We start from the raw sequence: 23,298 nt of genomic DNA on the forward strand, positions 1-23,298 counted from the left end.
TGCTTTGTTGGCAGGTGTTACCTTTAGTTGGTTTGTATTTTCTGGGTACAGCTTTGTCCTCATCTTTATTTTGAAACTTTCTTTGTTATCTTGTTTGAAATATGATAAGCTTTTGTTTTCTGCAAGTCTCCCCTGCATGACTCTCAGCTGTGTGTCCCTTCCCTGCTACCAGGGTCTCTCTTCCGCACTCTTTGCTATTATTTCTGGGCTATTATCACAGTTTCCACAGTGTCTGAGTCCTTCACGCTGCCCCCTGCTTCCCACAGCCTCAGGCATTGATAGATGTCAGCCTGGGGCAGGAGAAGTGGGAGAAAGCAAACAAGAAAGATGTTCCCACCCCCACTGTACTGCAATCATGTAGCTAAAAAAGTCAAAGTGTTGACCAACAACGAGAAGAGAGATAGTCCAGCCTGGAAGGCTTACCTGAGCCCAGCCTAAGGAGACTGAGAACCAAAGTGAGCACAAGGGCCATGCAGTGTGTCCTGAGAGTCGACCTCAGTTTATGGAAACAGACGACAGCAGGGACGGGCAGGTGGGTTAATCAGAGAGAAGAGGAATCCGCCCAGCTTTCTGAGGTGAGGAGCCATGAAAAGTCATAGCTCGAGCTGATGGAGAACCGCACCATTCTTCTTAGAGTCACCAGGCAGAGACATGGCTGATGTGTTAGCAGAGAGAGGACTCTGGACTTTGAATCACTGCATTTATTGTCAGGCTATAAATATCTATCTCAGACCAAGGAAGCAGTGATAAAAAAAAGGTGGGGCAAGGCACCCTGGGAGGGGGGTTTGTCTTCGGTCAAAACTATGCCCTGGTGGGTGGCACGGGAATGTCAGATACAGGGATATTTTAAGGTCCAACCTTGGAGGTAGAACTGTTTGGGAGGCGGGGGAATCTAGTCTTTAAAAAGAGGTTGTTCCAGCAGAGGGTCATAGGTTGGGCAGTCAGATAGGTGTCATTTTACAAGTAGTAACCGAGGGCAGGTGAGGTGAACGCTTCCTGGCACAGCCGAGGTAATACTGTGTCCCCTCCCTTGTCTTGAGTTCAGGACCAAGACTCTGATTATGAAGCCATAAGGAAAAGAACTTGCTAGAAAAATATAAGACATTGGTTTCCAAGAACACAAAGTATTAGAAAAATTGGCAGCTCAGATTAGGTATGGGGAAAAGGCAAAGACCCATTCACTTGTCATTCATTAGATACACGGCACCCACGGTTAGAGAGTGTGTAGTCTTGTCAGGCATGAAGAAACTGACAAAGAGTGATGGCTCACTAACTAGATCAGAAAACCAGCTTCCACAGATACCACTACGAATACACATTCTATAACCATAATGCAATTAAGGTATAAAGCAATTTAAAACCATGGAAACTCTAGAAATTGTTAATAACATAATTTAAAATAACTCATGGGTGACAACAAAATCATAATAAAAGCTAGAAAATAGAATAGAACAATAGTGAAAATAATAACACAGACAACTCCAAATGTTGATGAGGATGTGAAGCAATAGGAACTCTCATCATTGCTGGTGAGAATGCAAAATGGTACAGCCACTTTGGAAGGCAGTTTGATAGCTTCTTACAAAACTAAACAATCTTACCGTGTGATCTAGCAATTGTCTCTTTGGTATTTAATTTAACAAGCTGAGAACTCATTTGTATAAAACCCCCCTGCACACAGATGTTTATGGCAGCTATATTCATAATTGCCCAAACTTAGAAGTGATGTCCATCAAAAGGCAAGTGTATAATCAAACTGGTACATCCATGCAATGCATAGTATTCAGAGATTAAAAAGAAATCAAATATCAAGCCATGAAAAGTTATGAAAAAATCTTAAAAGCATAAGAGAAGCCAATGTGAAAAGGCTACATACTGTATGGTTCTGATTATATGACATTCTGGAAAAGACAAAACTTTGGAGACAGTAAAAAGATCAGTTGTCCAAGGTTAGTTGAAAGGGAGGAATGAATAGAAGCACATGAGAATTTTAAGGCGGTGAAACTATTTTGTATGATACTATAATGAAGGAAACATGATATTAGATATTTATCAAAACCCATGGAATGCACAACAGAGAGAGTGAACCCTAATATAAACTATGACATTTCTTTAATAATAATGTATTATTATTGGCTCATCAGGTATAGCACAGTGCACAATGTTAATAATGGGCATGCGAGAACTCCCTGTACTTCTACCCAACTTTTCTGTAAACTCAAGCTGCTCTCTTAAAGTTCATTAATCTTTAAAAATGAAAAGAATACTACATTCCATGCAACATTTACATGATGCATGTAAAGCAGTTCTTAGACAGAAATCTTTATAGTCAAAAGGATAGTCTGAAAATTACCTGAGCAAAGCATCTAACTCAAAAGCCAAAAAAAAAAAAAAAAAAAAAAGGCAAATGGTGCTCCACAGTGAGATGATAGCTGTGGGTGGGAGTCCCTGCTCCCTATTCCTAACAGAGTGGAAGCGGAGATGAGCAGTAAATTGATAGCTTCCACTGAGTAAATGGAGTAAGTGCCCAAGAGATAAGAGTGCTGGCTGGGGGAGACACAGAAGAGAAGTATCCACAGGGACCAGGTTCTGGGAAGATCCCAGCAGAGCAAACAGTCAAGCGGATCCTCAAGACTAAGAAGCTTTAAGTAGGAAATGGTTTTCCAAGCTGAAGGTTCTTATGGATAACAATAATAAGGAATGCAGCATTAGTATATATTTGGAAAACAGTAAAGAAATGCCAGGAGTGTAACAAAAGCTTCATTTAAGGGAGGATCAGGAAAAAAAGACAAGAAGGGGGGCAGTAATAAAATGTCTTCATGCCTATGCAACACATTCAGTTTTACCTTGACGCTTATGAAGAGCCTCTAACAAATTTTAGGAAGAGGAAGGGCTGTGATTGGCATTTAAAAGCATTGCTTTGCTAATAAAGTGTAAGCAATGCAAGTTTTATAGGAAAGAGATGAGAAGAGACCCTACAACAAACCCCCCAAGAAGAGTCACACTGAAGTCTCTCCCACTGAGATCAGGAGCAAGACAGTGTCGCCTGCTCGCATGATATCCAACTTTTTAATGGAAGTTGAAACTAGCATATTAAAGTAACAAAAAAAAATGAATAAAAACAGAAAATTTAAAATTAATGCCGCCGTTATTTTCAGATGATATTATTTTGAGTGTAGAAAATTCAAAAGAGTACGTAGATAAAAGAAACTTTAAAAGGCCCATTCAGGACAATGATAAAACAAAGCAGAAAGATTGGTCGTTCAACAATATAAATATACTTAATGCTGAAAGAAAAACTATATTTAAAAGATATTTTAAAATTCTTTCTGGCATCCATGCATTTAAAGCAACTGGTTCAACAGCGGTGTTGTTAACTGAAGACTGGAACAAAGCAAACAAATATCTAATATGGTGTTAGGTGGTGGTACTACATGCAAAAGAGGAACTGAAGCAAGATCAGAGGCTGATTGTGCCAAAGCTGGGTTGGAGAGCTGAGCACTGGTGATTTTAGATAAGATGCTCATAGAGCTGAAGAGGCATTAATAGATGCCCCATGTCAAAGCGGGGTGTCCATGGGCAAAAAAAAATTGGGAAACAGTAGCTTAGATAAAATTGAAATTACAGCAGGACTTCTCAGAACCATGAATCATCTAATGACATTGTAAATCCAAGAGGGGGAACAAAACATATAAAGGCTAGACTCTTGCGGTCATGCGTTCCCCTTGGAAATAGGGTTCTAGGGGATGCTGGTATAGACTGAAGAAGGCTATTGGTCCTCCAAGGTCCCCACATCCTGGCACATGAGACTCTGCTCTGCGAACCCCTATGGTCTCTCAAGCCATCTTCTGGTGTTTTCCTTCCTGCCTAGATGTGTCACCATCTCCCAGCAGAGGCCCAGAGGAACACACCTGGCTGTGAGTTTGCAGAGACCCGGAGGCCAACCCAGGAGGGCGAACCTGCAGAACCTGTCTGTGCATCCAGCAAATGCCCTCACTTTCTCTCTCCTTCTCTCCAAAACATGATCAAAGCCTTTCTCACTTAACACGACTTCTAAGTTTCCTGAACTTAGGAAAGTCTGCCTTCATCTTTATACTGAGAGCGACCTGAGCTGTATACCATCCCTTAGCTGATTGAGGAGTGATTGCTGTGACAAGGTCCAAGGGTATGCTGCTCCCTCAACCATGCCTTCTCTCTGCTTCTTTTTAACTTTCAATTTGGAAACATTGAAACATATATAGAGTCAAACGTCATGAACCCAGATGTCTCTATCACTAGCTTCAAAAATTACCCTCTCCTGGTCACCTTCTGCCATCTAAATTCCCACCAACTTCCTCCCAACCCTCCATGTAATTTTGAAGAAAAATCAGACACTATATTATTTCACCCATAAATATTTCAGTGTATATCTCTAAAAGAGGATACTTTTAAAAAATAACTATAATACTGTTATCTCTTTAAAAGATCAATAACTTATTTCATACCATCAATATAAAGTTATTGTTCTCACTTCCCTAATTGTTTTACACAGACATTGTGTAGATATATTTAGTCTGTGTGTTTAGTCAGCACCCAAATAAATTCCAAATATTATAATTAGTTGATATTTTTCTTTACTATCTTTTAAGCTGTCATCTCTCTCTCCTTTTATTTTTCCTTGCTGTTTTTTCTTTAAAAAACTGAGTCATTTTGCTGGTAATTTCCTACTCAGTTGCTGACTGAATCTCTTTTAATATGTTTCTCTGTTCCTATATTTTTTTTTGTTTTGCCTACATACATCTATTAGGGATGGCAATGACATTAGGGTTCCCTCAATACCCCACTGATTATCAGGAAAATTTTTATAAGGAAACTTCTCATTAAGTATTTGGTTATACTTACATATAAGATAAATGTTTGATTCCCGCCCCCCTTTTATTTACCAGTTTTCAAAATAATGAGGTGGGTCCTTGGCACCTGTTGACCCCCCTCCCACACAAAAAAACACAATATCTACCAAGAAGGACTCCTGATGGCTAACTAGACTGAAATTTAAAAACAGAGCCTAGCAGTCATTTCTAAACAAGGTCTCTCACACAAGCCATGCTTCAGGAAGAAGCCTGCGCACCTGCACAAAGCTCCCAGCCTCCTGCACTCAACTGCTTATCTTCTGCACCTGTGTTTCTTCTGACTGAGCCAACTCTTACAAAAGAAACCCTGTAATTCTATTTCAACCAATAGGACTGAGACTTTCCTGGCCAATCAGAGCGTCCAGCCATAGCCTCATCAGCATCTTCACTGACCAATCAGAACAGCCCCATTTTGACCAGTCAGGACAGTGATTTGCTGTATCAATCAAAATGTGATGATTTGGAGTCCTCATTAGCATGAGGACAAACCAATCAGGGATCAGGGATGGGCTTTCTCAATATATAAGTCAGCTCCCCTCTAATTCTGGGAGCACACTTCCCCTTTACACTAAAGAGTGGGAGCTTGTTTCCCTGGCTGAAGCTGAAACATTGAAGATGTTTTCCAGGAGATCCAGACCTGTCTAGCTGGAAAGGGGCCACACTAAAGGGTTGCCTCGCTACTGAGCCGTTCCATAGCTGTGCTTGATTGCAATTGAGTTGTTGGTACTGTTTCCTTCTTCAGCATGCCCCAAACAGGGGATTCCTGTTGGCATTGAATTGGCACCTATGACCATAAGTTGACCCACCAAGTGAGGTTTGGGGTGATTTTTGGTGCCTTTATGAATTGCGGATTTAAATAGATTAGATGTGGTTCAGCCTACTGCGGATGTAATTCTCACTTAAGCTCAAATCGGTTTGGCCAAAGGGAGCTGCCTCAGGGTGGCCCCGATTCCTCTTGCCTGGCCCAAGTGTGTCAGGCTCACTCAATCCACTGTTTCTCCAAGGACCTCTAGTTCCTTTGTGTGGCCACTGGAATTTATATTTTTACATTTCTATGCCAAGACTGCAGAAGCTCAGAAAGTGCTTGTCCTCATTCTGCAGAAATTTCAGTTCATTCCTAACACTCCACAGCCCCTCTGGTTTTTAGGTTTAAGTGTGAAACATTCTAACCTAGATCTGAGACTAAAAACTTAAACTCTATAGGCCAAAGGGCAGCAGGGCAGCTAGAACCTGTGAGACAAAGTCCTCCTGGCCTCCTAGAGCAAACCAGAAGAGTCGGAGGTGAGGAATGGAGTTTGCCTGAGATGCAGACTCCACCCAATGGCTTCTGGTAGGGATCTGGGAAGTCATACCTGCAGTGTGAGTTCCACCAAGTCCTTTTCAGAGAAGAAAAATTTCCAAGTGGCAAGCTGGGATTTTCTTTTTTTTCTTGGAAAGTTGAGTGATTTAAATGGAGGTAAACTGCAGAAGAGATTGTTGACTTTCGCCTTCTTTGTGCAGCCATTCCTGCCTCTGCAGGGGACCAGAATATACCACCCTGAAATATGCCATTTTGACATGAGCATTATTTTGAGCTGAAAGCAATTGAGAATCACCAGATACAGAAAGAGTTTTCTGCCCTCCCCTTATCCGCTTGGGAGCAGGGCATAAATTTCTCGTGTGAAGGTCTGCTTCCTGCTCCTGCACTAGAAAGAGGAGAGCAGTTCCTTATCACCAGAGACAGAGTCAGCACTCCAGATAAGTCTGCACAAACACGCTTACGAAAACAACTCTTATCTTCCCTTAGTTCCTCCATATATTTCCTAGTCACTTCCGCAGAAATCATCCCTTAAACCCCAAACCCTCGTTCCTTTGTCGAAAGGATATGAGGCTCCTGAATGTGATGGCTTCTTTCAATTTCACTTCCTTTCTGTGAATTCCTGTACGTGTTAAATTTCAATAAAACTGTATACCTTTTTCTCCTGTTAATCTTTCTTCCATGGGTTAAATTCACATGCCCCAGACTGAATCTAAGTTGGTAGAGGGAAAGTTTTTTCTCCCTGTCAACCTGGAAAGAATAAATACCAGTTCAAAGTGAGTCTGTCTTTTTTATTTTTATTTTTTATTTATTTTAGGTGAGCCAACCCTTGATTGACCTCACACATTGCAAGGACCTTGTCAGCTTACGATCCTTTATTTTTTAAATTTTTTACACTTACAGCACCTGGTCTTCCTAGATGATCTCCCATCCAAGTACTAACCAGGCCCAATCCTGCTTAGTTTCCGAGATCAGACTGGATCGGGGTTGTTCAGGGTAGCATGGCCGTAGTCTAAATCCTTTTTAAAGCTTACAGGCTAACTCTGTCCCTTTTGGACTGCTGGGAAGCTATCCCTGTATCTGCAAAGTCTCAGGTTGCATTTTCCTTGAAAACCTCTATCCATTCTCTCAACACTTTATTTCTGTAGCTTTAACATTTCCACGGCCAACAATATTTACCTCACAGGTCCCCCTGTGTGCCACTTTGTGGTTTCAAAGAGACAAGAGGAACTCCAGGCGTCATGTGGACTTTTAAGCAGAAAGAAGGAACACCCAGCTCTCTTCTTTGCTGTTTTTGTTTGTTTTTGTTTGTTTGTTTGTTTAATTTAAAACAAAATCTTTCCTAAAGCTCACAGCAGATTTCCCTGCACACCTCAATGGCTCAAATTGGTCACCTGGCTTCTTTTCGCTGCAAGGGGGCCTGCCTGGGAAATTGAATATCTGAAAAAGGAGAGTAAAAATCATTGTGCTTGGCCATCTTACAACAACCCTGAGTGATCTGGACATATTTCTGCCACTCACAATTGGGGAGCTCGGTTAGCCAAGAAGAAGGGAGATGGGACTGGCTACTGGGGAGGCATCCAGTGGTATCAGCAACAGTTTACAAGCTGAAATCCCACTCCAGCCCTACACCACTCTGAGATTGCACTCTTGGCAGCTTTGGGGTTTGGGTTTCTAAGCTCAATCACATTTGTATAGACAACTTCATGCCTTTTATTCTCAAAGCTTATTCTCTTTAGTATCCCTGAAGTTTAATACTTTACTTCCCAGATGACTAGCCTTCTTTTTCCTGTCTCACAGGGGTTAGGGGAGAGTGGCTTATTGTGGACCCCATGGATAGCCAAATTGAAACTTCTCAGGGTGGAAGGTGGAGGTCATGGCACTGATCATCAGACTTGGTGGCTCTGTGACTCTGCAAATCTCAGGGGCAAATTGCTCAGCTTCAGAGCACCTCCCCTCCTTGCCACAGTCAGAAGCCTTTCCTTCCTTGCTGTTCCTGGCAAATGTTCTGGATGTGCCCCTATGTGTAGCCTGTGCCCCTCCCTTTGGCCAGCAGCCCACCCTCTGACCCAGGGCCCCACACTGTGCCCTCTCTTGGGCTAGGCCAGGGGCCTTCTCTACAGGATGCAGGTGAGATGTCACTGCTTTCATGATTCACAGCTTATAGCAGATGGTGTCCCGCACCTGCAGAATGAAGTCCCAGGACTTGAGAGTTTGGTACTTCTAACAGAAAATGAGACCAGCTACAGTTTTTCCTGCCACGTCCCCTCCAGTCTGATCTCTCACCAAGTCCTGTGTGTTGAACTTGCCCTTCCAAACACACATACACTCACACACATGCATGCACATGCACGCACACACTCCTGGTTTACCTCACCCTCAGCATGATTACGACCTGGCCAGAGGCTGGACCTCTATCACCCTCATTGCTGCTGCCCTCAAGATGGTATCCATATCCTCTCTAGGGAGACTTTCCTATCCACTTCCCCACCAATCACGCTACCACTTTATTATTACATTTAGTCTGCTATAGTGTAATCACTATATGTCTAAAGGCTAGACCACTAGGAAATTTGTGGTCTCGCTTAATTTTATGACCACTGTAATAAAGTGACTACTTGGACATGAAAAGAGCAGACCGGTCACTACAACTAAATAGTTTGTCCATAACAGACCCTTTTCTATATAATAAGTTATATGATAAAGTATTATAAATCAAAAGAGAAAGTAAATAATGAGCAAATGGTAACGAGGCAATCGGTTCTTTGCAGGAGAGGGAAATCCTACTGTAAAATAAATTTTATTTCGATTGTTGTAGTTTTAAAATATGTCCACACATCCTTTATATTCCTCCTTTCGAGCAATGGAGTTTAATTCTCCTCTCCTTGAGTGTGGGCTAGATGAATAGTACAATTTAGCTTCAGAGACTAGGGCATAAAGCATTGTGGCTTCTGCCTGGCTGTCTCTATTGATCGCGTGCTGCCGCAGCATAAGGACAGTTGAGTAAGCGTGCGGAGAGGCCCACGTGGTGGGGACCTGAGGCCTCCTGCAAACAGCCATGTCTGAGAGCCACCTTAGAAGAAGATTCTCTCCAGGCACACCTTCGAATGGCTGCAGCCCCAGTCAACGTCTTACCAACAATCTCAGGAGAGGCCTTGAGACAGAACCACTCAGTGACGATACTTTCAAATTTTTACCCAAAGCAACTGTGAGATAATGTTTGTTGTTTGAAGTCACCAAATTTGGGGGGCAATTTGTTATTCAGCAATAAGTCACTAATACAAAAATGAAAAAGCAAAATATAAAATAAGTTAGAAGAAAACAAGAGTAGACCTTGGAGGGAAAAGGACCCTCTAAACATCAAGGAAAGATTCCTGGGTTACCTGAATACAGGTTTCACCAGCCGCATAACAAATCTTGCCTCATCGACCACATAATTGGATGATGACAGCTCACAGTGCAGAGTTCAGTGTGTGCCATAGGGCCTCTTTCTTTTTGCCTTTTTAAGGTTCCTTGATGGTGACAAGACTATTAGAGTTCACCCAAGATTCATAAATTCCTCTGCTTCTCAGCTTCCTTGACAATTAGAATGGAGCTGTGTGGCTTCTGGCCAAAGAGATGTGGGTGTCAGTGATAAGAGGCACTTCAGAGCTTACTCCTTAAAAACGTTGTGGCATCTTCCAGCCCTCTCTTCTCCCGCAGTGACAGCCCCATAGGCCACATGTTCCAGATATTATGGGTGCAAGATGGAGAAGGACAGGCTAACTGGTATTGAACTTTACATGAGCAAGAAATAAACCTATTTGTGTGAAGCCACTGGGATGGAGGGTTTATTTATTACTGCAGCTTAATTTGGCCCATCCTGACTAAATCATTGCCTCTTTCTGGTATTATTTTTTAGATCTTCAGAGCATTCCATGTATTCTCCAGGGCCAGTCCAGGTTGTATGTGTGTCTACATTGCTGCCCCTCCAGCTTAATTAGAGCGCTTTGTACAGACAGGTCACCTCCAAAGTTCTAGGGACCCAGGTGTCCACCATGCAGGCCCAAATATGGACCTGAGCCTTTCATAATTTTTCCTAGCCCAGCCAAGACCAGACCATCATCTTACACAAGACTTCACTATTGAGAGAATGTGACAGCCTGACTTCTGCTTGAACAAGTTCGTTTCTGACTGCCTCCTCCCTTCCAAGAGCTCTCTAGCTAACATCAGTTTTCTCATAGCTTGCCAACCAATCAATATTATCCTTTAGATCTGTAGCTGTGTAGGAATGACAAGACTATATAAAACTTCCCATTATGTTACAATTGTGGCTTGGCCTTTGGATAAGAATCCGCTGAGCTGGTGCCGGCATCGATAAATGCTGCTTCATGCTTATAGCCTCGGTGTTCCGTCTCTCCATTAGAGAATCTGTAACATTTCTGGGGGCTCGTCCAGGATCAAGAGACAGTGGTTTTTCACCTCCCTTGTCTTCTGGGTCTGGCCCTTGGAACACTGAGAGAAATGGACTTCACCCGGAGCACCAGCAGACCTATTGTCTGTAGGGAAAGACAATTCTTCCAGCAGACTGGACAGCGGCTCAGAGAGCACAATGGAACCTGGAGAGGCACAGGAACCAGCCCAGGAGCACTGCCTGACTGAATGGCAAGGACTTGGGTCCCAGGAACAGCCTGTCCATTAGAAGACAGAAAAGGAGTCTCTGATCAGCACCTGAGGTCACCCAATTACCCCAATTTGTTAGAGGAAACTGTGACCTTTCAGGTACATAAGGAGGAGAGCAGAGTGTGTTTGGTGTGTGATTGTGTGTGACTGAGACGTGTCCTTGCTACGAAGCGAGAGTTGAGCCTCTATCCATAGTTCCACGATTAACCTCATATGGCTTAGGGTGGTGTCATTGCATCTCCATGAGGAGTCTACTCCAGTGATTCATGTCAAGGTTTATACCGACCCACAAATTGCTAAGAGGTGCCTGAAAGATCCCCGTGAGGGGAATGCCTAGAGACGGGCGAAGCGAATCTCTAAGTGCATGTGCGTCACAGACCATGGGTGGAAGGATGGGTGGACAACACAGTAAACAGACACCTTTAGGTTGTATGCTTAAGAATTTCAAAAGGGGTTATTCAGGAGATTATGGAGTTAAACTCATCCCACAGAAACTCCACACCTTTTGTGAGATCGATTAGCCCTGTTTTGGCATTGGGTGGCCAGCAGAGGGGGCTCTTGACAGGGGAGTCATTGCAAAGGTCTCTTTAGTCATTACAGGTCAACCTGGCCACACAGACCAATTCCCTTATATAGATTCTTAGGAAACAATAGTTCACACCTGACTCCGTTGGTTGAGAGTCTGCCTAAAAGAGAACTGTAGGGTTCTCCTAGGGATGGCTTTGTTGGTCTTGCTGTTCTGGAAGAGTTCAAAGATGACTAGGCCAGACCGGGCTCCATTTTGCTAGGACTCTAGGAGCCCATGGGCCAAATGATAGTCAGAAGCTGATCTATTGATTTTATGGTTGACACCAGAACTGAACACTCAGTTGTAACTCGGCCTATGGGCCCTCTTTCTCAAAGACAAGCTACCATTACAGAAGCAACCAGGGGACAAGTCCATCACCCCATCCTGTAGCCCCGCTAGTGCAACCTAGGAGGACAAGAAGTTGTTCATGAACTCCTATATCTACCCAACTGCTCCGTGGCACTGATGGGATGAGACTCTAGGAAAACTACAGGCTCAAATTACTTTTGACTCACGTGGCCAAGCAGCCCTAATCTTGGGGAGGCCAGAAGCAAGGATCATGTTGCTCAGTGTTCCCCAAGGAGAAGAGCGGTGCCTCTATAGTCTCATAGAAGGGTCCCAACAGAGACCTGAACTCCCCTTCAAGGTGCCCAGAGTGTGGGCTGAAGACAACCCTCCAGAACTGGCCTAACACATTCCTCCAGTGATGGTAGAGTTAAAACAAGAAGCTGAGCCAGCCCACCAAAAACAGTATTTCATTCTCCATAAGGCACAAGTGATGGATCCAAAAACATTTAGAGAGACTTCTGAAGTATGGAATTCTTCATCCCTGCCAATCATCCTGGAATGTGCCTCTCCTGCTGGTTCAGAAGCCAGGGACCAATGAATACCGGCCATTCCAAGATTTACAAGCAGTCAAACAGATGACTGTCACTCTGCACTCAAACCATATACCCTCCTAGGCCTCATCTCCACTGAGGCAGCCTATTTCACCTGTCTGGATCTCAAGGATGCCTTCTTCTGCATTTGCCTGGCTCCTCAGAGTAAACCAATCTTTGCCTTCCAATGGGAAAGCCCTAAACGTGGAGACAAGGGCCAGTTGATATGGACATGACTGCCTCAGGGGGTTAAAAACTCCCCGACCACCTTTGGGACCACTCTAGCCTTGTATTTAAAGGACTTCTCGGCAAACCAACACAGCCATACATTACTCCAGTATGTAGATGACCTCCTCTTAGCAGGGAAGACATATGAGGAATGCATGGAAGAAACACATCTACTTCTCAACCTCCTCTGGGAAATGGGTTACAAGGTCTCTTAAAGGAAGGCTCAAATCTGCCAAGAAAGAGTCAAATACTTCGGCTTCCACCTGTCGCAGGGACAATGCCAACTCAGCCCAGAAAGGAAACAAACAGTTTGCTCAATTCCCGTCCCTACCACCTGATGACAAGTCCTCAAATTCCTCGGAGCAGTTGGCTTCTGCAGAATCTGGATACCTAATTTCTCTATCCTGGCCAAACCCCTCTATGAAGCCACAAAGTGGGGGGGAACAGGAGCCCCTGCTCTGGGAATCTACTCAACAGAAAGCCTTCGAAGAAATCAAACGGGCACTCACTAACGCCCCCAGACTAGGACTCCCAGACTTAGCCAAATCTTTCTTTTTGTATGTACACAAGTGCACAGATGTAGCAGGAAGGATCTTAACCCAACTGATAGGATCAAACAGTTTGATTCTATTGCCCAGGACTGCCCACCCTTCTTACAAGCACTTGCAGCCATAGCCCTCCTTGTGTCAGAGGCCAACAAATTGACTATGGAGCAAGAACTGACAGTTCAAGTACCACATTCAGTAATAACATTATTAGAGTATAAGGGACAATATTGGCTAACTAATGTCCGGATGGTCAGATACCAAGGTATGTTGTGCAAGAATCTATGCATCTGCCTAGAGGTAGTACGAAACTTGAACCCAGCCACTTTGCTATCCATTGGGCCCAGCCAGCCAGACCACAATTGCATTGAAATCATGGATGAAGTGTTTTCCAGCCAACCCGACTTGACAGACAAGCCCCTCAAGGACCCTGATGTAGAATATTACACTGATAGTAACAGCTTTATGAAGGGAGGAGAACACCTTGCAGGATAGGCTGTGCCTAGGGGAACCTCAGCACAGAAGGCAGAGCTCACCACCTTGACCTACGCCCTTCAGCTGGCAGCAGGAGTGTGTGCTAACATATACACTGACTCTAAGTATGCCTTCACCACCCTCCATGTACATGGAGCCCTGTACAAAGAGAAAGGTCTAATCAATTCAGGGGGAAAAGACATAAAATATGGAAAGAAAATTCTAGAACTCTTAGATGCTGTGTGGGCCCCCATGAAAGTAGCAGTCATGCACTGCAGAGGACATCAAGAAGGGGACACCATAATGGCCTGGGGCAACCGCAGGGCAGACCATGTTGCCAAACTGGCAGCAGCCAAGGAGGTGGCTAGCCCCACAGCTCTAACTGCTTCCCTGTTTCCAAGTCCCTTAGCTGAATGGGACCCCAAGTACTCCCCTCAAGAAAAAGCCTGGTTTAAGACTGAAGAGGGGAGCCTCCTCCCCAGCAGATGGTGGATGTTCAAGGATGGGCGAATTGCAGTCCCTGGGACCCTAGCCCCAGCTTTTGCCAAGAAGTTTCACCAAAGGACTCACCTTGGTCTCACTGCCCTAGAAACCACTCTGGGCCAGTACTTCTATGTCCCCCAGCTGTCTAGCATCTCCCAAGTGGTATGTGAACAGTGCAAAGTCTGTGCCCGCAACAACTCTGGGCAAGGGCCATGTGCCCCACTGTGGGTCCAGAGTGTTGGTAGCACCCCCTCTGAGGAACTCAAAGTAGACTTCACTGAAATGCCTTGATCATGGGGCCTCAACTATCTCTTGGTCTTTTTATGCACCTATTCTGGTTGGGTAGAGGCGTATCCCACCTGGACTGAGAAGGCCCAGGAAGTAGCCAGACTGCTCCTCTGAGAAATTGTTCCACGATTTGGCCTTCCAATTACCATTGGCTCAGATAACGGGTCAGCCTTTGTAGCAGAAATAGTGCAGCTACAAGCCAGGAATTTAAATATTAAATGGAAAATGTATACCGCCTATCGAGCACAGAGTTCAGGACAGGTAGAATGTATGAACAAGACCCTTAAGACTCAGTTGAGAAAACTATGTCAGAAGATGCATCTACACTGTGACAAAGTCCTCCCCATGGCATTATTAAAAATTAGGTTGGCCTCAACCAAGAAGACTGGGTTCTCCCCCTACGAGATCCTGTATGGGCGGCTACCACCACTCAACAAAGGATTACGAGGAGACCTCAAGGAAATAGGTGAATTGACTCTGAGACAACAGCTTCAGGCTCTAGGGATCACCTTTCAGACTCTCAACCAATGGGTTAGGGAAAGGCTCCCTGTCAGTTTAACCACTGGAGTTCATCCCTTTAAGCCAGGAGACTCCATCTGGGTAAAAGAATAGAACATTCAGCCCTTAAAACCCCTGTGGAGAGGTCTCTTTACTGTCATTTTGTCTACCCTCACTGTAGTTAAGGTTGCTGAAATAACACCCTGGATACATCACAGCAGACTTAAACCCGTAGCTGCAGAGTAGGAATGTGTTCCAGACTCTTCTGAGCCTCTCAAGGCAACCCTCTGGAAGAAAACACCGACTGCGCTGGCAGACCAAAGGTAAGTCATTGGCCCCACTTTGGTCACACCAGAAGCTTACCAATCTACGTGCAGCAGAAGCCTGAGGATGACGTCTCATCAGGATGGCAGACCTAAAGACTTTTCCTTCTCCTCCTACTCTGCCATGTGTGTGGCGCCAGTCTCTCCACTTCTTCTTCCCCTTGTACCCATTGCATGCAAAGTTACAGGATATGGTCCAACATTGCCACTGGCTTCACTTCTGTAACCGGCCTACCCAAAGGGTGTGCCCTAAACGCCACACTCTGCACTCATTAGGGATTCTAATATTAGATGGAGTACATAAAGGTTAAATTCGAGAGTGGCTAATCCTGCCAAGAATCTGAAAAATTAGGGTAAACTTGAGCATGTTGGCAATGGAACTCAAGCAGGGAAAAGGTCCATAACCACGCAGAGGGCCCAGCAGTCAGAGAAATTGTCCAATGGCTGCATAATTCAACCACACCTAAGCCTACACTGTCTCCTAGGCCCCAAAGCCCACAAATGTATGATCAGGTAAAGGCTGCCTTGGGCCAAAACCTAGGGAAGAACCTCTTTGTTGACCTAGCTGAGAGGATAGCCCATGAACTTGGTGTCACTAAATGCTGGGTTTGTAGAGGAGCACTCACGAGTGAACATTGGCTTTAGAAGGGAACTTGCCTAGACACCTTTTACCTCCTCCAGTGGAACCACATGGTGGCTTGCCGCAAAGAGGGTTGACCCCAAAGCTGGGTCCTCTCTTCAGAAGTGGTAGGGGAAGAATGTCTTGGCCAGATGGGTCCAGAATACACTCAGTAGATTGGATAAACTCCATGTAAAAGAATTCTAGCTTTAAATCACACAGACCTAAACTGGTGGCCCAAGTCTCCTTCCTGGTATTGGGCCAATAATACTGCAGCTAATTCCTCATTGTGCCACTCTCTCAACCAAAACTCGATCGTCAAAAACTGTGCTATAGAGAATGGCATGGTCCCTAACCCCTTCCATGTCATCCCAGCTGTTGGCACATTCTGGGAAAACCTCAATTCCACCAGCCCCCAAAGCAAGAAAGTGTCCAATGGGCTCTTCTGGATTTGTGGAAAGTGGGCTTATACTCAACTCCTGATGAACTGGAAAGGAAGTTGCTCCATTGGGAGCATTCAGCCTGGCTTATTCCTTCTACCTAACCAAGGAGGAAATGAGCTAGGTGTTCTATATCAAGATTTAAAGGCCAGAACTAAGAGGTCACTTGAAATAGTGGGACAAAAAATGTGGGGGAAAGATAAGTGGCCATCCAAGAATATTATCCAATACTATGGCTCTGCAAATTGGGCCCAAGATGGGGAGCTGGGGCTAACGGACCCCTATATATAAGCTTAACCGGATCATTAGATTACAAGAAGTTCTTGAGATCATAACCAATGAGACTGCAACTGCCTTAGAGCTTCTAGCCAGGCAACGATCCCAGATGCAGTCAGCTATCTACCAAAACTGCCTAGCCTTAGATTATCTATCAGCAAAAGAAGGAGGAATGTGCGGAAAGTTTAACCAGACTGATTGTTGCCTCAAAATAGATGACAATAGAAAAGATGTGACTGCCATAGCTACTAATAATAGGAAAATAGCTCATGTGCCTGTTCAACATTGGAAAGGATGGGACTCTAGTTTGGAGGCTGGTTCTCCACTTTTGGTGGCTTTAAGACCTGAGTTGGGATAATATTCCTCCTCAAGACCTGCCTCCTCCTCCCATGCCTGTTGCCTCCTGTTATTCAGTCAACCACCTCCCTCATAGAGGCTATAGTAGAAAGAAAAACTGCAGCAAAAGTCCTCATGCTATGGAGGTACCAGCCTGTAAATCGAAAATTAGAAGAAGGAGATGATACTCTATAACCCAGTCCTGGTTCAAGCATCAAAGAGGGGAATGTGGCAGCCTGACCCTGCTGGCCATTTTCTGCTTGAATAAATTTGTTCCTGAATCCCACCCCCCCTCCACCCCAGGACTCTCTGGCTAACATCAATTTTCTCATAGATTGCCAACCAATCAATGTTTTTCCTTATATCTGTAGCTGTGTAGGAATGACCGTATAAAACTTCTCATTATGTTACAATCGGGGCTCAGCCTTTGGACAAGAATCCACTGAGCTGGTGCCGGCATCAATAAATGCTGCTTCCTGCTTATAGCCTCAGTGTCCCATCTCTCCGTTGAGAATCTTGCAACAAGAACAACCCACTAGTAGCTACACCTGACACCTGCAGACCCCGGGCCATCTCCTGGAGTCCCTACAGGATACTCCCCTCCTAGCTCCTAGTCTCCTTCCCTGTGTGCTTCTCTGGGCTCCAAGAGAGCCAGACCCAGGAAGAGGAGGGTGCAATTCCAAGTCCTCGAGTCCTGTCCCAATGCCGTTCTCTTCCCTGGGGGACTGAGAAGGACAATCCACTCCCCCTCAGAACCCAGTGTTGTGATCACAGCAACAACAACAGTTAATATTGAAATAGTTCTCATTATATGGCAGGCCCTGTTCTAGGTGCTAATGTATACTAATTTAATTTTCACAACAACCCTATGAGTAAGTACTATTATTACCTATTTGCCAGATGGGGAAGCTGAGACCCAGGTAAGGTAAGTACCAGCCCAGGGTTACACAGTCACCTAGTCCCATAAGAAACCTAGAGCCCAGCGTTGACTCAACAGAAGTACCCTGGAGTGGGTGTCATTTCCAAGAGCTTGTCCTTCAAATTAGGGAAATGAAGAACAGCTCCTTTGATGTTCAGCTTCCCCAAAGTCTTATGTAACTGTCAATTCATCAATGCGCATTAGAGGAGGCCCCATTCTCTCTCTTTTTAGAAATTTTCACTCCTCCCGCCAAGTGGCAGAGGCCCGCATGGCATCTCAGCAGCCTCCAACTTGGCCTTGGTGCCCTGCAGTCTGTGAAGGATGACTGGAGAATAATTGCACTTCCAGGAGGAGACCAGGCAGCCGGGCTCAGACCAGCAGGTGTCAAAGACATTTTCACGACAGAGCATTTCAAAACTGTCAAAGATCTCAGCTTCAAAACTGCCCAGTTGAGTGTCCTTGGGTGATTTGCTTACCCTCTCTGTTCCCCATCTATAGAATGGGGATGTATATAAAGTGCCTTCATCATAGAGTTGTTGAGAAAATTTGATATATCAATATATATAAAGCCCTTACAACAGAACCTGGCACAAAACAAGCACCATAAAAGTGCTTACTAGTGTTGATTACATTGCAAATGCAAGTTTCAGCCAGGACTTCTCCGCTCTTAAACAGGGCCCCAAAATGAGAAGGGTAGGAGGGCTGCTGTTCCTTGTAAATCTTTTTCCAGGGATTTTGAGTTATTAAGAGCCACTGGTGACTCAGGGTTCGCCAGGTTGATCCCTGCCTCCCTTACAGCTCAACAGCGCCACCTGCCACACACGAATTTATGCATCCATTCAACGCTTCCATGCGTGAAAGGAAATCCATTGACATTAGAGGGCGAGCAACAAAAAGAAAAGCATTTATGGCAAATTCAAAAGGTGAGTTTCTTTAACACAGGATGCGTTCCTGCAATGAACAAAAACTCCACGAGAGATGTTAAAATGATACTTGATCTAAGGACAGGGCAAGGCAGTTCCTAGAGATCACCGTAGGGGGAAGCAAATTAAACAACCAGATATATTTTTGCCTGAAAATTTAGAGAAAAATCAAAACTGCTAAAACCTCAGTCCTGGTGAGGCGAGTGTGTAAAGGATTCTCTATGTGTGGTTGAAGCCTCATCAACTCATACAACTCTGGAGAGTAGTTTATCAGTTTGATTCAATTTAAGTTTTATTATGTCTAGGTTTAATTTTTGAACAAATAGTACAGTCTCAGGTTCAAAATGCAAGGAGATATGAAAATGTTATGAAAATTCTCCTTCCCACTCCTATACTCAGCCACCCAGGCACCTCCCTACAGAGAGCCAATGTTAGTGGTTTTGGAGGCAAATGTTCGAGGATATTGTTATGAGCAAACACAAATACGTACACATGCTTTTCATCCTTTCTTATATAAAGTAGAGCATGTTATAACTTGGAATGTTGATTCTTTGCATCTTAAAGAGTTCCCCATACCATTTCATAAAGAATTCCCTCTTTCTTTTTTATGGCTGAATATTAGTCTTTCACACGGCATTATAGGTTGTATTGTGTGTTCCAAATATTCATATGTTGAAGTCCAAACCCCATGTACTTCAGAAAGTGACCTTATTTCAGAATAGGTTAATTGTAGACACAACTGGTTAAGATGAGGTCATATTTGGAAAAGGATGGGCCCCTAATTCAATATTACTGGTTTCTTTATAAAAAGGAGAAATTTAAACATAGACACACAGACAGGGAGAATGCTGTGTGAAGATGAAGGAAGAGATGGGGTGATGCTTCTACAAGCCAAGGAATGCCAGAAACTGCCAGCAGACCACCAGAAGCTAGGCGAGAGGCATGGAATACCTCTCTCATAGACGCAGAAGGAACTCTGCTGCCACCTTGAACTTGGATTTCCAGCCTCCAGAACTGTGAGACAATTCTGTTTTTCAAGCCACCCAGTTTGGGGTACTTTGTTATGGCTGCCCCAGCAGACTAATTCACATGGATGTACAATAATTTATTTAATTGCTTCCCTACTTCAGGCTTTAGGGTTTTTTCTAATCTTTTACTTTAAAAAATATATATATATACTGCAGGGAATAACCTTTTTATGTAGCATTCCATGAATGCACGACTACACCAGCACGGTGATTTTCAAGAGCGGAACAGCCGCAGCAAAGGACATGTACTAGGTGTTCCTGCTGCCCAGTGCTTCCTGGAGGTGAGGGGTGGAGGTGAGGGGACTGCATTTCCTCCAGTAGGACAGCAGGGCCTTACCCTGTTTTCACCACTACCTGTAATCAAACTTTTGGATCATGGCCATTCTAAGAAGAAAATGACACCCTTTTTGCAGTTTGGGTTTACATTTTTTTAATTATGCCTCATTTGTAAACTTTTCTGTGAACCCATATTTCTTATTAGGTTGTTGGTTTTTCTTATCTATTTGTTTGGAGGAGCTTTTTGTGTACTGGGGAAATTTACCCTTTGTGATATTAGATGCAAATATTTTTCCCAGTTAGACATTTGAGTTTTTACTTTTCTTTTGATGGTTTTGCCACACAATAATATTTTATGTATTGGAATTGATTACTCTCTACTTTTATGATTTCTGGATTTTTTTGTTGGCAAATAAAGAATTTTAAAAAATCTTCTCCACTCTAGTATGATCAAAGAAATCTCCTGTGTTTTTTCCTAATGTGTTCGTGGAGGTGGTAGCAGCGGTGATTGATGGTTAGTGTGGGCACGTTTTACATTTAAGTTTTCGGCACATCTAGAGTTTATCCTGATATAAGGGCAGAGGTTTGAATGCAGCCTTATATTTTCCTAAAGCTTCCCAGTTGTACCCACACCATTTTTTCCCCACTGATCTGAAATGCTGCCTTTATCAAATACGAAATACCCATGACTATGTCTCAGAATTATACTGGCTTAATTATTAATATGCTGTAATATTGTCCCCCACAACTTGTACTTTTTTTTCAGGCATTTTTCTAGTTGGAAACAAATAAGAGCCTTTTCATTTTTCACATGAAATTTAGAATCAATTGCGTGTTGCTAAAAAAGATTCTGCTACTATTTTTCATTGGGATTATTACAGTTATAGATTAATTTAGAGAAATGACATGGTTCTGATGCTGAGTCTTTCCATTTGTGTGAATGGTGCATCCAAGAATCTTTCCATAAATTTAGTTTGTCTTTTGTGACCCCAGGAGCACTGTAACTTATCTTCACATGGGTCTTTCACATGTCTTCTTAATTCCTGGGTCTTTGGTCTTTTTCTCATTTGTTTCTGTTGTAACTGTAACGATTTTTCTAATTACAGTGTATACATAAGAAAACTGTTTATTTCTGTATGGTAATTTTGAAACCACACCCCTTACAGAATTCTCTAGGTTTTGTTTGTTTGTTTGTTTGTTTGTTTTTTATCTGACTCTCTTGAGATTTTCAGAAATAAAATCTTTTCATCTATAAATAGGATAATGAGACCCTGGCTTTCCTGTGTTTATATTCTGCATTCTTTTTCTTTATCCACCTGCAGTAGGAAATAATGGTAGTGATGGGAAACATCCTTGTCTAGTTCTCTACTCTGATTGCTTCCAATGTTTCTTGACTCTTCTTGTCAACTATTCCAAGGAAAACACAAAAAAAGCTTTCATGCACCATTATTTATTATAGCACTGATTAATAATAATAATAAATGACTTCAAAGATTAACAACAGAAGAGTTACAAAGATTTCAGTTAAAAAGATTCCATGGCATATCACAAATGTAATAACATGAAAAATAATCGTATATAATATTATTTGTAAAAAAAAATCACTATATAAAAATTGCAAATATAGCAGGATTACAACCATCTGAAAAACATCTGCAAATTGGCAGTAGAAAAGAAAGTTTGCTAAGATGTTAACAGTAGTTGTCACTAGGTAACAGGATTACGAGTGATTCCTTTTCCTAATTTTTCTTTTTTTTCCAAATTTTACATCATGATCTGATATTATGCTATAGTGGGAGAGGGACATTTATTTTTTAAATTTATGACCAAATTCAACAAGTTAAAGTGGAGTTGGAATGCAGCCCCTTTGGGCATGGCTCATTAATCTGCACTGGAACCGCCCCAAAGGGGGCAGATAACCCCCACAGCCAGAGTGGACTGAGGAATGTAATTCTTCAGTGTATACATTCCTCAGTCCACTCTGAGCTGAGAAATGTAATTCCAGCCATAGACCTGATTTCTGACTTTGTGGTTGACACAAAGTAAAAAGAAACAGGTGAAATTCATCTTGACAATATATTTTATTTAACCCAAAAGAGCCAAAATACTATCAACATAAAAATCAACATAACTTTTAATGTTTTATTTTCTTTTCCCACTAAACCTTAGAAATCCAATGTGGATTTTACATTTATAGCATATCTCAATTCAGAGTAGCCGTATTTCATATGCTTCATAGCCATATGTGAACAGAGGCTGCCATATCAGAGAGCGCAGGTCTAGACCCTGCTCCAAATTGTAGATTTCCAGAAGAGACTGGTGTTGAAAAAGGTGTATGTGCGTGTGTGTGTGTGTGTGTGTGTGTGTGTGTAGGCACAAGGGCAAACAAAAGGTGCCTGGAGTATAGAAAAGTTCATGGAGGAAAAAAACATCATGCAAAATAAAAATCAAATGAGTTGAGATTATTTACATGGGTTCCCCAATGACCCCTCTGCCACACACACTACCTTTCATGAAGGAGCAAAGCTTCCTAACCTGGACATAAATATTTGTCCACCTTGCTGCCAAGAGGGAAAAACCCTGTCTTCTCCTGCCATGGGTGCCAGATTGGCCTAACACAACAACCTTCAGTCTGGGGCGTCAATTCTTCTGGAGGTCTGTGAGGACTGTTTGCAGCAACTTGGGCTGTGTTGTCCAAAAAGGTGACCATTAAAGTGAAATGTAATTAAAAATTCAGACACTCAGCACACTAGCCAATTTTCAAGTGCTCAATAGCTGCGTGCACCTTTGCTGTTGGAGGGGCAGCTCTAAGGGAATCTACTCCCCATCTGCAATGCGTGCATGTGCTTTTGCCTAAAATGGTGACCTGAGAAGGGCCTGGTTCCTCTGAGGTTCACAGCTGCCCTGGGCCTGTTCTAACACAGAACACACCTGGCACTGGCCCAGACTTTCTCAGATGTGCACTGGGCCAAACCAGGTCAAGAACACATGGCTACAAGGAAACCCCTCTTATTCCCTCTGTTTACCCAGCACCTGTGTAACTACATACTAACAGCACCCAGGCTCCATTTCTTTGATATAGCTTTTCCTCTCTGATTCAAGCAGACTTTACCTAATACAACAGCACTGTAATTCACTTACTTTTTCTACCCTTATCTTTCCACCCTTTTGTGCCTACTCCCTCATTCCAAGACATAGGAAATTATTTTTATAATTTATTTTCTTGGATACCACCAGGAATAAAATCTGTCCTAGGAGGAATTGTAAAATTAGGCTTAACTGTATTAGTTTAATATTAGTTTCTCACAGAATGTTCAAAATAATCATAATAAATTATATAGACAGCCT

The 23,298-nt window shown here is 43.2% G+C and overlaps 1 protein-coding gene and 1 pseudogene across 1 annotated transcript in view; both read right to left on the reverse strand.

The window, feature by feature from the left end:
- Positions 1-6,462, reverse strand: part of LOC120616605 (butyrophilin-like protein 3) — a 44,856-nt gene extending 38,394 nt beyond the window's left edge. Inside the window, exon 1 of the mRNA XM_039880185.1 lies at positions 6,242-6,462. The gene's annotated coding sequence lies outside the window, so the exon portion shown is untranslated. The remainder of the gene's footprint in view (positions 1-6,241) is intronic.
- Positions 6,463-7,080: 618 nt separating this feature from the next.
- LOC120616741 (uncharacterized) lies at positions 7,081-7,199 on the reverse strand (annotated as a pseudogene).
- Between the last annotated feature and the right edge of the window lie 16,099 nt (positions 7,200-23,298).

The sequence above is a fragment of the Pteropus medius genome, unplaced genomic scaffold, assembly GCF_902729225.1.
Source record: "Pteropus medius unplaced genomic scaffold, Ma_sr-lr_union100, whole genome shotgun sequence".
NCBI lineage: Eukaryota > Metazoa > Chordata > Mammalia > Chiroptera > Pteropodidae > Pteropus > Pteropus medius.